Below are 14,328 nucleotides of genomic sequence, written 5' to 3'. Positions count from 1 at the left end.
ATTTAATTTGCCTAAGGAATCCCCAATATTTAAAAAAGCGTATATACGTAAAGAAATATAAAAACATAAAAGAGCAAGTAAAACTTTAGTACTGTATTTAATTTTCCTAAGGAATTCTCAATATTTAAAAAAGCGTATATACGTAAAGGAATATAAGAACATAAAAGAGCAAAAGTTCATTCAACAGTAAATATATATTCATGTTAGTCTTTCATTTAGAATCTATGTACATTTAATTATCCGACCGACAGTAACTTAATAAAAACGATGTTCCATCTAAGCTTAATTAAAAACAAAAAAGAAGCAAATCCTTTGAGGAGATTTACTTCAAAACCTTTCCGTTTTTAAATAAACATAAAAATCAATTAGAATAAAATTTAATTCTCGTTAAACATTTGTCATTCAAAAAATAAATAAAAAATACAGATAAGAATTAATTAGTATATTAAACAACGTTAAAATTTTAATTCCAGGAAGTAAATCCCTATTTTATTAAAAAAAAACTTTCTCGGGTATTTTACATTTAATTTTAAAAGTAAACTACACATTAGAATTTTAAAATATAGTCAAAAATGTGAAATATCTTTAAATGGAAGATTTCAAGTAATATAACAAATAATCCGACTTTTTCAGATTTTTTTTTCTGCTGAAAACCTAAAAGAGAAAGACTAGGCAGAATTTTTTAAATATAATTCACTTATTACTTTTTTTATTTGAAACAACACATTATAAATTACTAAAAAAAAATCTGATAACTGAGGTTGATGACCCACCGGGTTGGTCTAGTTGTGAACTCGTCATCGCAAATCAGACGATTTCGAAGTCGAGAATTCTAAGGTTCAAATCCTAGAAAAGACAGTTACTTTTATACGGATTTGAATACTAGATCGTGTATACCGGTGTTCTTCGGTGGTTGGGTTTTAATTAACCACACATCTCAGGAATAGTCGATCTTTCTTTTTCCTATTCAGCCTCCGGGAATTACCGTTCAGGTATTACTTCAGAGGATGAATGAGAATGATATGTATGAGCGTAAATAAAGTGTAGTCTTGTACAGTCTCAGTTCGACCATTCCTGAGATCTGTGGTTAATTGAAATCCAACCACCAAAGAACACCGGTATCCACGATCTAGTATTCAAATCCGTACAAATGTAACTGCCTTTACTAGGTCTTGAAAGGTGGAAGTCTCGACTTCCAAATCAGCTGATTTGAGAAGACACGTTCCCTACTAGACCAACCCGGTGGGTTCAGGAATATTCGACCTGAGACTGAAGAAGACTAAATTTACATTCATACATATCATTCTCTGAAGTAATACATTTTAAATTGAAAATTGTATGGTACCAATGCCCGATATATAGAAGTAATATGACAAAGTTTGGTCAAAATCGGTCCAGTAGTTCTGCAGATATACGATGTGACACACCGGTCACACACACACACACACACATACACACATACGTACATTTCCATCTCGTTTTTGTGTTTTCTGGGTCCCTTAGGTGTCAAAACGTCAAGATCCGGTGAAAACCGCATATTCCCAAACTGGATCGATTATAAAACTTTCCTTTCTAGAGCTAAAGCGTTATCTAGACGGGTAAATAAAATTGATGATGTTACGTAAAGTTTATTTGTGCTATTGCCAGAAAATACTGTAATACTACTTACTTTTCGTAACTAAAAAAAAAGTTTTGAAATTGAATTTTCTATAACTTTTAAAATGTAATTATTTTTCTTTACGTGCGACAAACAGTTCCATTTATAACGGATACCATAATCATAAATGATTTATCATAAGTTTCTAACAACGATTTCCTTTAGAAAATTAAATATGTTGATTTATCCTTAATGTTTATATTTTTATGAACGTAAAATCTGCGCTTAAAAAAGGACATTTATTCTTTAAAAAAAATAACAATATACACCTTTACCAGAACATAGAACAATTTTCGCGTAACTCAACACAATATTTCCGATTACGAAAAAGAGTCTTATATATGCTTTCAATGCAATTTTTTAATTAATTGCCGATTCATTTGAAAAAACTCCGCACCAATTTATTTAAAATATAATTTACAGATTCCTTTTCTAGAAACAATATTTACATTGATAACAAAATTTTAAATAATACTTATTAAAAACAAAAACATTAAACAATAAACAATAAAAAAAAAAGTCTTGCACAGATCTGCGCATGAAGACCAACGACCTACTTTTCTTTACTTTGCAAAATTTTTGGCCCAAGATAAACATAAAAGAGAACAGAAAAAAAGGATGTTTTTTACTTAATATAAACATAAATTTTCTGTTTATAAGAAAATTGAATTATTTTAACCGTAATTTGATGAAATAATTAAAAATAACGAGTACACCCTAAAATAATCTCAAATTGAGGTTATGTTATATGATGTCGACCGTAAATTGGGCATTAACTGACTCAACCAATCTTCATCAAAATTTCACATGCGCAACTTCAGATGCACTATTACATCATATTTAAATTTCAATTTAACTGATTAAACAGTTTTAGATATTTTCGGGGCACAATCTTTTAAACAGGTCTGTATGTGTGTCAAAATTATATTTTAATTGAATGTTATTTTCGTACTTCTCAGACCTCAAAAGATTAACAAATTAACCGTGCGCCCGAAAATAATACCGTACTTTTCTTTAGAAAGTCAGTAAAAAAAGGTTTATTAAATTAACTACAAAAAAAGCTCAACACCATATATAGATAGACATCTAAAATCATGCACATTTTGATTCTTATATAATCACTTTCAGTACGTAATTAAATACAAGTTTAAAAAAATTAAAGTTTAATAATAATAAATAAATAGAAAAAAGGGAAATAAATTAAAGAAAAATTACCCAAAAAAGAGAACAAACTACGAAATATACCAAAAACTTTATGATTCCTTATTAAAGATATTATTGTTTTACAGGCATATTTGGAAAAATATAGATTGACAAAGACAATTGTTCGAATTGTTTAAAAACCTAAAAAATAAATTAACTTGGTTCTGAAAAGTCGGAAAAGACTTAACAGAAAAACTGATTTCTGAATAGAAAATCCATTCCAAGATAGTTTTTTAGTAAAAAAAAAAAATTGGAAGGTATCCAAAATTAATAAAAAATTGTCGAATAAAATCCAGTAATCGAGAGAAGAAAAAAAAACGGTACAGTGAAATGATGGCATATTAGAAAAACAGAATTCGGTAAACTAAAAACTGTTACGTGGAACATAGAGGTCAATTAAACAAAACGAACAATAATTACGACTACAAATAGAGTAATTTCCATCTTAAATGGTGTAATCTTAAGTAAATAAACATTTAATTGAAAAAAAATTGTTTTTTTTTTTATTTTTAATTATAAAAAATATAAACGCGTAAAAAAGTTGGATATTGAATAGAAAAAAATATTGAATGCCAACAGCACGCGGTATTCCCAAGCGGTCACCCATCCAAGTACTAACCGCGCCCGACGTTGCTTAACTTCGGTGATCAGACGAGAACCGGTGTATTCAACGTGGTATGGCCGTTGGCATTTAAATTGTCTCATTTCACTCTACATGATATGAAGAGATACTGATATATACTTCATACTGTAAACTTCTTAATTGGACGTAATGAAATTCTCCATCTCATTTTTTATGTTATGCGATTTTCTGGCAGAAAGTTGGCACTTGCAGTTCGGGAAAAATATCTTTAAAATTCTTATATTGTTACTTTACATTTTATTTTCCTAATGTGCAAGTTGTAATCTGATCAAATAGTGAACAATAAAAAAACCCCTCCCCTTACGGACCAATTTAGGCAGGCACGCATGCACTTAGGATTTTTTCGGGGGGGGGGGGGAAGTTAAGGGGGCTGATGATGATAAAAAAATAATAATAATGAAAATCAATTATACTGAAACGGGTTTTTATACTTCATTGCATTTGAAGAATATAAAACATGCTTATATTTAATACAGCATTTACTACACAAATAAGAATCATAATGTTAGTATATAATTTTTTTTCATAATCCACATTTATACTTCACACAGACATTTACACTCCAATAAAAGTTATGAATTATTAGAAAGCTAGTCGTCGATTTTTTTCTCGCCATAATATCTAAAACTTCATCAGGATTAACAGTACTATCTCTATGCTCTCACAAAGAAATAACGAACTTCATTTTCCATCCCCAGATTTGTTACACGCAATTGTTTTGACTCTTTACGGTGGAGAACGAGCGTACCGGAAGAGTCGCTAAAATTTGCAAGAGATAACAGATATTCGACAAATATTCTTTATTGCAGCGATCCAATACTTCAATTACTTCTACATCGCATTTTTCATTTAATGACTTTATCTCCTCGCACCAAATAAGATACTCCGCTTGGAGGACAGATTCAGAACATTTATTAACATAATACATCGCTAAGAATTTCTTTAGTTCATCCACTTTTCCACTACTAGCTGAACCTGGCAAAATAACGTTTTGAAAATTTTTGGAACGCCGTCTAGCAGCCTACGCATGTGTTTGTAATGCGATAATCAATTTTTGCATTTCTGGCTTGCGGGAAATCCCCCAGTAATCAATTATTTTTATTAGTAGTGCGTCAGAGTGAGCGCGGCGCTCACACGTCGAGTAACGGAGTTACAGTTGTGGGGTCGAGTAACGGCGGGTTAAGGTATGAAAAAGAAGATTAATGATTAGAGAGATGATTATGTATCGATTTATCTCAAATTCCCTGAAAATATTTTTTACGAAATGTATAACATTTCGTAATGTTATACATTACGAAAATGTAAAATGCTAAAAATGGATGTTTTTGGGTCTAACTTACTAGATTAAGAATGATACAAGTCTAATAACGACGGGGGCTATATAGCCCCCTTAATCCCCAGTTCATTACGTGGTGGATGAGGATGACATGTATGACATGCAAATGAGGTATTTACATTTAAAAGCAATTAATAAATAAATATGAAAAAAAATTTGCAAAGTGAAATGAAAAAATATAAATTAATCAAGGCTGAAACTGTGATAATAATATTTGAATATTGAATTCTTGCATATGAACAGAGATATTGACTGCGCACGCCAAAATTCGGCAATATCTTTCAGAATTGCTTGAAATATATACAAAATAGTAATGAAATATAAAAAAATATAAAAAATAAACACACTGAAAATACATATATATAATATTACGATCATTGGTTTTCATTTTTTTCCGCCGTAAAAAAAAATTGCATAAGTAACTGTACCAGAAATTCTCACTTAACATTATTTACCAAGCGTTTTATTTTTGGCTGCCCCTAGTTCTATTTTTAATCGTTCTGTTTTTTGGGTATGCCCAAATCTTCATCCTCTGACGTAAGGGTTGGTCATATCAAAAAATATTCCAAAAAAATTATTAGGTAATGTTTAGAGGACTAACGATCAATTTAAACCGATTCGATACTGTAACTATTAAGAGAGGTATGATTTTTTGTCTTCAAAACCCCTATTTTTCCCATCCCCTGGGCCAATGGTTGGTAATATCAAAAATCTTATTTAGGTAAGTTTTAGGCACTTATCCAAAGAATAGTAGGAACTTTAAACGAATTCGGTGTTTTACTTAATAAGAAAGTTATAGAGATATTTTATTTTTTCGAAGAAGCCCCCCATTTCCATCCCCATGGTCAGATTTTGGCCGTTAACGATCTCGACCGAGATTTTGGAACGAGTTATTTTTAAGGAACAATTTGAAAGTGATTGGCGCAAAATTACGGCAGTTATCGTATCCACAAGAAAGTGAAATATATATATTTATAAATGTATATATAAACTTTTGAGCTGATGGTGGTTTTGGGGTCTGAGAGATGTGAAACGCAAAGATATGTCGACATTTTCCGGAATAATGGTACCCATTACAATAGGTAGCTTTCTTATGAAATCTACCTAAAAAGCATTTTATAATCTAGTACTTGTCCAAAAAAAATTCTGGCATGGAAAAAGATTAGAATTCACCGAAAAACTTATCAATTAAAGCATCTCTTCAATCCTTTATAGGCTTTGAAAGATGATTAATAACAGTTTAAATAAAATTAAATAACTAATAATTAATTTAAAAAAAACAAAAAACAATTTATCATGTATATTCATATAAAAATAAAATATATTTTGACAAAATATGGGGATCTTTTGAATCTGTTAAAAAGTTTAAAAATTACAATTTGGCTGGCATACCGGTTAATGGCATCCAAGCTACGTGGAATACAAACATAAATAGCGTTACACAGGCACGGTTAGTTGTAGTAATAAATTTAGAACTCCTGGAGCGGTATGTTTTGAAAGACTTCTAGAAATAGTACAGTGGAAGGTATTTATAAACAAATTAAATCGTTATTAAGCTTAAATTTCAGATACCGGGTATTTAATAATAAACTAACTTTAAAGGTTTGTATTTAAATATTTATTTTTACCTCTCAGGTGAAGAATTCTGTACGCTGTAAATAAGATATATCTCTTTCCAACGTAAAAAAAAATTTCCATTAAAGGTTAACTGACTTTATTTAATAACGAGATTATAAATTCTATTTAAGGACAAAATTATCGTTTTTGTCACATTCCATCGAAAAACCGTGTTCACAGAAGGCCTAAGTCGTCATTTCATATCTGCATGAATAAATAAATAGTAACATTTTTTCAAGACTTAGATTTGAGGCTTCATTTTTTTTCTTTTATTAGCAGACTTAAAATTCTTAGAATGAAATACTGTCAATCTTTTCTCGTTTGGTCATTAATTATAAACCTCATTTTATTTCCCCCACAATAACTATGCTGGATTAACCAAGATTGGTTGGGTATATATATAATGTTACATAAATTTAAATTTAGAAACGTTAAGATTTGGTTTTAAAAAATCCCTTTTGGCACGTCGGGAAGGCGGAGGTAGATTTCACTGGTGCTAAGTAGGGGATAAAAAAGATATCCACTTTTAAAAAACTTCAGATTTACTCAATACGACAATGGTTGCATGTGAACTAAAGTTTCACATGTTTAGCATACGAAAAGCCCGATCTTCTTACAATTCTAGCAACATTTTGGTCATCCTTTGCCGTAAGGGTTGGTCATATCAAAAATTTTTAGGTAATGTTTAGAGGACTAACGATCACTTTAAACCGATTCGATACAGTGCCTATTAAGGGAGGTATGATTTTTTTCTTCGAAACCCAATTGTTCTACCCCTTCGCCAATGGTTGGTGATATTAAAAAACTTTACTAAAATGCGTTTTAGGCCCTTATCTAAAGAATAGTGAGAACTTTAAACGAATTCGATATTTTACTTAATAAGAAAGTTATAATGTATAATGATATTATGTTTTTTCGAAATAGAGCCCCCATTTCCACCCCATGGTCCGATTTTGCCCATTAACGAACTCGACCGAGACTTTAGGTCGTTTATATTTTATGTATCAATTTGAAAGAGACTGGTGCAAAATTACGGTAGTTAACATGTCCACAAGAAAGTGAGGTAAATAAATAAATATATATATATATATATATATATATATACATATATTTATTTATTTATAAATAATATACATATAATATTTATAAATAATTTATACATATATATAAACTTTTGAATTGACGGTGGTTTTGGGGTCTGGGGGATGTAAAACGCGAAGATATGTCGAAATTTTCCGGAAGTCGGGTCGAAAAGACACGATTGATCACAGATTTGTGTACTGTATTACTATACAGTATACAAAGAATGTCATAGAATGTATTGAACAAAGTTATGTTAAAAACAGATACAGGAGATGATCCTAAACAATAAATATCTAATCAGCCTTCTTTATTAGTCAGTTCCTTTCATTGTTTTTTTTTTTTTTTTTTTTTTTACTGAAATAACTAATTTGCCACATAAGCTTCACGCTAATAAATAGGAATATATAATTAAAATGTTCAGTCTGCCAGGATTCGAATAGGAACCTTCCGAATGAAAGACTTAGAAGTTACCCCTCGGCAATGGAGATCAACAAAGTAGCAGTTTTTTTTTTCTTAAAATTTGTATTTCAAGAATAACAGTTTTATTTAAGTCGCTAATGACTGGTTATCATTAATCCGATTATAAACAAACGATGAAAAAAAAATTATTTAAATAAAGTATCGGTGATCCTTATGTATGTTTCTCCAGATAACTTTAGTAGATTATTTTTAACGGAAAATAAAACTACCTTTATATAGGTGGATTTGAATTTTTGTTGTATTTTGTTCTTTTCAATAATTACAAGATAAAGGTAATGACCGTAGACTGATATTTTGATTTTTTAATAGTCATATTTGAATGTAAAAATAAAAAAAATAATAGTCTTTGGATTCGAAGATCCTTAATTCACTGTGTCCTTATAAGGAACATTTTCACCATTGTAATTTGTTTGTATTTTTTCTTATTTCTATAAATGTTGACATATAATGATGATTATAATAAATATAAATAATGTGAACACCACATGACTTTCTTGTGCGCCTATTAAATTACATATACACAGTTTTAAAAGTACATAAAATTTTATTTCCCTAATAACTTCTGATATTTTTTTTCACATTTTTTGTTGTTATTATTGCATTATTAGTTATCGTAAATTTTTTTTACAATCAAAAGTTAATAATTATTAATAAATCAAAACATTTAAATTAAAAAAAAAAAAAAAAAAAAAAAAACAGCGTGCTTGTTACAATATAGCCTATAATTAAATACAATTTAAAAAAAAGATTCATTGAAATCGGTCCAATAGTACTCGTGGAATGAAGAAATGTTACTTTTTCACAAATGATACATTTTTAAATATTGTATAATTTCTTCATTTAAAAAAAAATTTAAACTACGTTAACGAAGGTTTTTTTTATAGCCTATATGTTTCTCTATAAAAATATCTGATTTAGATACCAAATAACTTCCTTATACGTCTATTAGATATACACATTTTTTTTAAATGGGAAGTACATACATACAATTTTATTACATTAATAACTTCTGATAATTTTTTGTTATTGTTATTATTGAATATTACTTATTGTAATTTTTTTTATAATCATAAATTAATAATTATAAATAAATAAATATATATAAATTAAAAAAAAAGGAAATGAAGTTTGATTTGAACCGATGTGCCCTTGTAAGATCCAAATATTTCATTAATAAAAATTTTATTTAGCTATAACTCTGGAATCAATGAAATAAATACCATTTATGATACATCGTTGAAAAGTTGTCGATGAGAGCTTATTACTGCAGTTAAGAAAAAGTCCAAAATCAAAATTTTTGAGATTTTTAGACACTTCGGTCCAGTCGATTGCATTCAAAAGGCGAGATGCACAACTAGATATTACAACACAACTAAATCCAAAATTTCAACATTCTACGGCTAATCATTTTTGAGTTATGCGAGGTGCGTACTTATACAGATATCACCCCGAAACTAGTCAACAAAATGGATTCAGGGATGATCAAAATGGATATTTCTGTTGAAATCTGAAAACCGCAATTTTTCGTGATTGCAATACTTCCTTGTACGACGAAGTAAAAAAACATTTTTTTTTTTTTTTTTTTAGTGGTTAACGCGTCTTCCCAAATCAGCTGATTTGGAAAGTCGAGAGTTACAGCGTTCAAGTCCTAGTAAAGCCAGTTATTATTTTTACACGGATTTGAATACTAGATCGTGGATACCGGTGTTCTTTGGTGGTTGGGTTTCTATTAACCACACATCTCAGGAATGGTCGAACTGAGAATGTACAAGACTACACTTCTTCATTTACACTCATACATATCATAATCATTCATATTCTGAAGAATTATCTAAACGGTAGTTACCGGAGGTTAAACAGGAAAAAGAGAGTGAAATCTTTCTTGGGTTTTTCTTTTTAATAAGTTTATTTATTAAACTTAATGTTAAAAATCAGATGGGTGGATAAAGTGACAAATGAAGAGGTATTGCGGCAAACAGATGAAGAAAGAAGCATTTGGAAAAATTTAGTTAAAAGAAGACAGACTTATAGGCCACATACTAAGGCATCCTGGAATAGTCGCTTTAATATTAGAAGGACAGGTAGAAGGGAAAAATTGTGTAGGCAGGCCACGTTTGGAATATGTAAAACAAATTGTTAGGGATGTAGGATGTAGAGGGTATACTGAAATGAAACGACGCACTAGATAGGGAATCTTGGAGAGCTGCATCAAACCAGTCAAATGACTGAAGACAAAAAAAAATTATTACTATTACATTTATTGATATAATTTGAAAACGCTTACTTTTTTCTGCTTTTTTATTTAAAACATTCTTAATTGATAAATCTATTAAAAATAAATTAACACCTAAATAAACATTTCTTTGCCAATAAAAAAATTAAATAATTTTAAGTGAATAAGAACACAATATAATATAACGATGATATCTTTTTTTTAAAGTTGCAGCATAAAGGATAAAATAAATAGTCCTAAATTCGAAAAACCTATTAAACAAAAATATATTAAATATGTTAGAGACTAACAAAGAAGTTAATTATTTATTTTTATGCCATAAGCTGTACTTTAAAAGTGAACAGACATAAATAAAATCTAAAAAAAAAACTCGAAATGGAATTTAAATATTAAACTGAAAATTAAAATCCTTGTACTTAAAATATTTTAGTTTATATAAAAGATGCTAAATATAGGTTTAAAAAAACTCTGTGTGAGCAACATGTAAAAGGCCACACGCTGATAAAAATTCTTTTGAATTCCGTTTGTATGTACAATGTATATTTGAATCAGTCATTCGTAAAGTATGACGAATGATAAATTTGTTGGAAAGTTTTCTTTAAAATATCCACACTAAAAAAAAAGAATAATATAATAATAAATACGAAAGTATGTTAAATTGTTTTATATAGATATATATAATAACCAATAGTCTAAAAAGAAAGAAATTAAGCGATACTGAACAATCTATGTCAGTCACGCGCTGGATGAAATAACGAGTTATAGCTTCCAGGTAAAATTCATATTACATTACGACATTTCATTAGAATAAATTTTCAATTGTTAGCATTTTAATACCTCAGTTTATTCAATAAATCAATAAATACTGTTTATAGCGAATAATAAAATTGATAACGTTCTTTGTAATATATTTATTTCAGTAGATATGTAAAATTCAATATAAATTTATAAATCAACAATTTATACACATCAAGATAAATTTTTAGAATACCCAGGAGAAAGGAAAACGCCTTAAGAAATTTTATATTATTCATTCTTCATAAATCAACATTTTATCTACAGTAAAATAAAATATTTTTATATTCTCGAACAAATTATGATGTATGAAATTTTTTATTTAAAAATTAATTAATAGATAATAAAAAAACTCGTTCCATCCAAATTAATCCAAAATTTGATTAACTGAAATTCGGTTTATTAATTTATTAAGGCTAAATTCACGGTTACAGACCAATATTTTGTTATTTGAATATGCAGAACAAACTAATAAGCATCAGTAAAAAACAGGGGGTATACTTAAAAAAAAAATCAGATGTGGACATCACATGACTTCCTTGTACGCCTATTAACTTATAAGTACAAAAAAAATTATTTCAATAATAACTTGTGATATTTTTTCATATTTTATTATTATTATTATTATTATTACAGAATTATTATTTATTGTAAAGATTTTTTTACAATCATAGTTTAATAATTATTAATAAATCAATATATTTAAAAAAAAAAAGTTAGAAAAAGTAGATAAAGTCGTATTCAAACCGATGTGCCTTCCCTTTATAAGATCCAAATATTTCATTAATAAAAATTTCATTTGGCGATAACTTGAAACCAATGAAAATAAGTATCACAATATACCGTTGAAAAGCTCTCAATGAGGGCTTATTACTGCAGTTAAGAAAAGTCCAAAATCATAATTTTTGAGATTTTTAGACACTTCGGTCCAGTCGATTGCATTCAAAAGGTGAGATGCACAACTAGATATTACAACAGAAAAAAATCCAAAATTTCAATATTCTACGGCTAATCATTTATGAGTTATGCGAGATACATACTTACGTACAGACGGCACGCAGTCTGGACGTGACGGCACAGTCAAAATGGATTCAGGGATAGTCAAAATGGATATTTCCGCTGAAATCTGAAAACCGTCATTTTTCGCGATAGTAATACTTCCTTTACTAAGTACAAAGAAGTAAAAATTAAATATTTTTTTTAAACTCGTAAAATATTTGTTTTGGCATGTAATTTCCGAAATTAAAAGTATCTAGTACCAAATAAAGGTGTTTTCATCGAATTAAGGACTGAGGTCAAAAAGTGATTTTTTTTTTTTAAATAATTTAAATATACTGAATGTGAAAATTGGAGGAGAAAACATGATGGAGGTAGAAGAATTGTGTTATTTGGAAAGTAGAATTACTAAAGATGAACAAAGCAGGAGCGATATAAAATGCCGAATAGCACAGGCGAAACGAGTTTTCAGTCAGAAATATAATTTATTTACATCAAAAATTGCGGCAAATAGATGAAGAAAGAAGCATGTAGAAAAATATAGTTAAAAGAAGAGACAGACTTATAGGCCACATACTAAGGCATCCTGGAATAGTCGCTTTAATATTGGAAGGACAGGTAGAAGGGAAAAATTGTGTAGGCAGGCCACGTTTGGAATATGTAAAACAAATTGTTAGTGATGTAGGATGTAGAGGGTATACTGAAATGAAACGACTAGCACTAGATAGGGAATCTTGGAGAGCTGCATCAAACCAGTCAAATGCACATGCCTTTTTATTATTTCAATACCTACCAATATAAGGTTGGGTTGCGTTTTATATGGGACACCATTTATATATCACTTTCTTGTGGACACGATAACTGCCGTAATTTTTATAACAATAACGCCAATCACTATCAAATTGATGCATAGGATATAACGACCCAAAATCTCAGTCGAGTTCATTAATGAGTAAAATCGGACCATGGGGGTGAAAATGGGGGAGCTTTCTGAAAAACAAAATATCGCTATAACTTTCTTATTAAGTAAAATATCCAATTCTTTTAAAGTTCCTACTATTCTTTGGATAAGGACCTAAAACTTATATAAGTAAAGTTTTTTGATAACACCAATCACTGGCCCAGAGGGTGGAGAAAATGGGGTTTTGAACACAAAAAAAATCATACCTCCCTTAATAGGATCAGTATCAAATCGGTTTAAAAGTGGTCATTAGTCCTCTAAACATTATCTAAAACTTTTGTCTGAAAAATTTTTGATATGACCAACCCTTACGGCAAGGGATGATCAAAATTTTGTTGGAATTGTAAGAAGATGGGGTTTGTCGTACGCTAAACATGTGAAATTTTTTTCACATGCAACCATTGTCTTATTGGGGGTATATTTGAAGTTTTTCTTAACTTTAAAGTGGAAATCTTTTTATTCCCTACTTAACAGTGGTAAAATCTTCTTCCGACTTCCGGCGTACCGATGAGATTTTTTTAATTGTTAATAAATGTTCCTAAGAAAAATAGGACTTAATTAGGCGAAATCTCGAGGTTGGTGAGGGGTGCTCTACACCTTCACTCCCTTGACCTTTTAAGTTGAAAATTTAATGGCATTAATGCTCGATATATAGAAGTAATCTGACCAAGTTTAATCAAAATCGGTCCAGTAGTTTTGAAGATATAAGATATGAAACGCTGAACAACACACACACACACACACACACACACACGTACATGCGAACATTTCCATCCGGTTTTTGTGTTTTTTTGGGGGGTTTCTTAGGTGTCGAAACGTAAAACTCCGGTGAAAACCGCATAAATGCCCAAAGTGGAGGATTACAATACTTTTTCTTCTAAATTTATAGCTCTGCAATAGTGCTGTACGGGAAAGTAAAATCCATGACGTAATTACAAGCGGTCACCCATTCAAAAATCTAACCGATGTTGTTTAACTTCGGTGATCAGAAGAGAAAAAAAAATGGAATTGCAGTTGGCACGTATTCATAGGATTTTTTGTTAAAAGTTTTAACTAAAACTCTCCTAATAAACATATACGCTAATTCCTAACGCATTTTCAGTTAATTTCTTCGTATTTTAAGAAAAGTTTTTTTAAACCCCCTACTAATCCCCCTTTTAAGGTAAACTTTTTTTTTAACATATCTTCCTTTTTTAGAGAAATATCCATGTCCACTTCTTCTTTTATGGTGTCCTAAATCCTTTTTATTTAAGCAATTACGGGTTCTTAATCAAAATAATTTTTAGCGTAAAAACCCTTTATGAATAACTAACAAAACTTTCAG

At 29.5% G+C, this 14,328-nt stretch overlaps 1 protein-coding gene and 1 non-coding gene across 2 annotated transcripts in view; both read right to left on the bottom strand.

The window, feature by feature from the left end:
* Swip-1 (EF-hand domain-containing protein D2 homolog Swip-1) overlaps positions 1-14,328 on the bottom strand; it is a 298,599-nt gene that overhangs the window by 140,884 nt on the left and 143,387 nt on the right. The gene's annotated exons all lie outside the window — the stretch shown is intronic.
* On the bottom strand, positions 3,431-3,549 carry LOC142318672 (5S ribosomal RNA). Its single transcript, XR_012755031.1, has one exon. It is a non-coding gene; the product is annotated as a 5S ribosomal RNA (ribosomal RNA).

This window comes from Lycorma delicatula, chromosome 1, assembly GCF_047948215.1.
Source record: "Lycorma delicatula isolate Av1 chromosome 1, ASM4794821v1, whole genome shotgun sequence".
Taxonomy (NCBI): Eukaryota; Metazoa; Arthropoda; class Insecta; order Hemiptera; family Fulgoridae; genus Lycorma; species Lycorma delicatula.
This window is presented reverse-complemented; position numbering and strand designations above follow the sequence as displayed.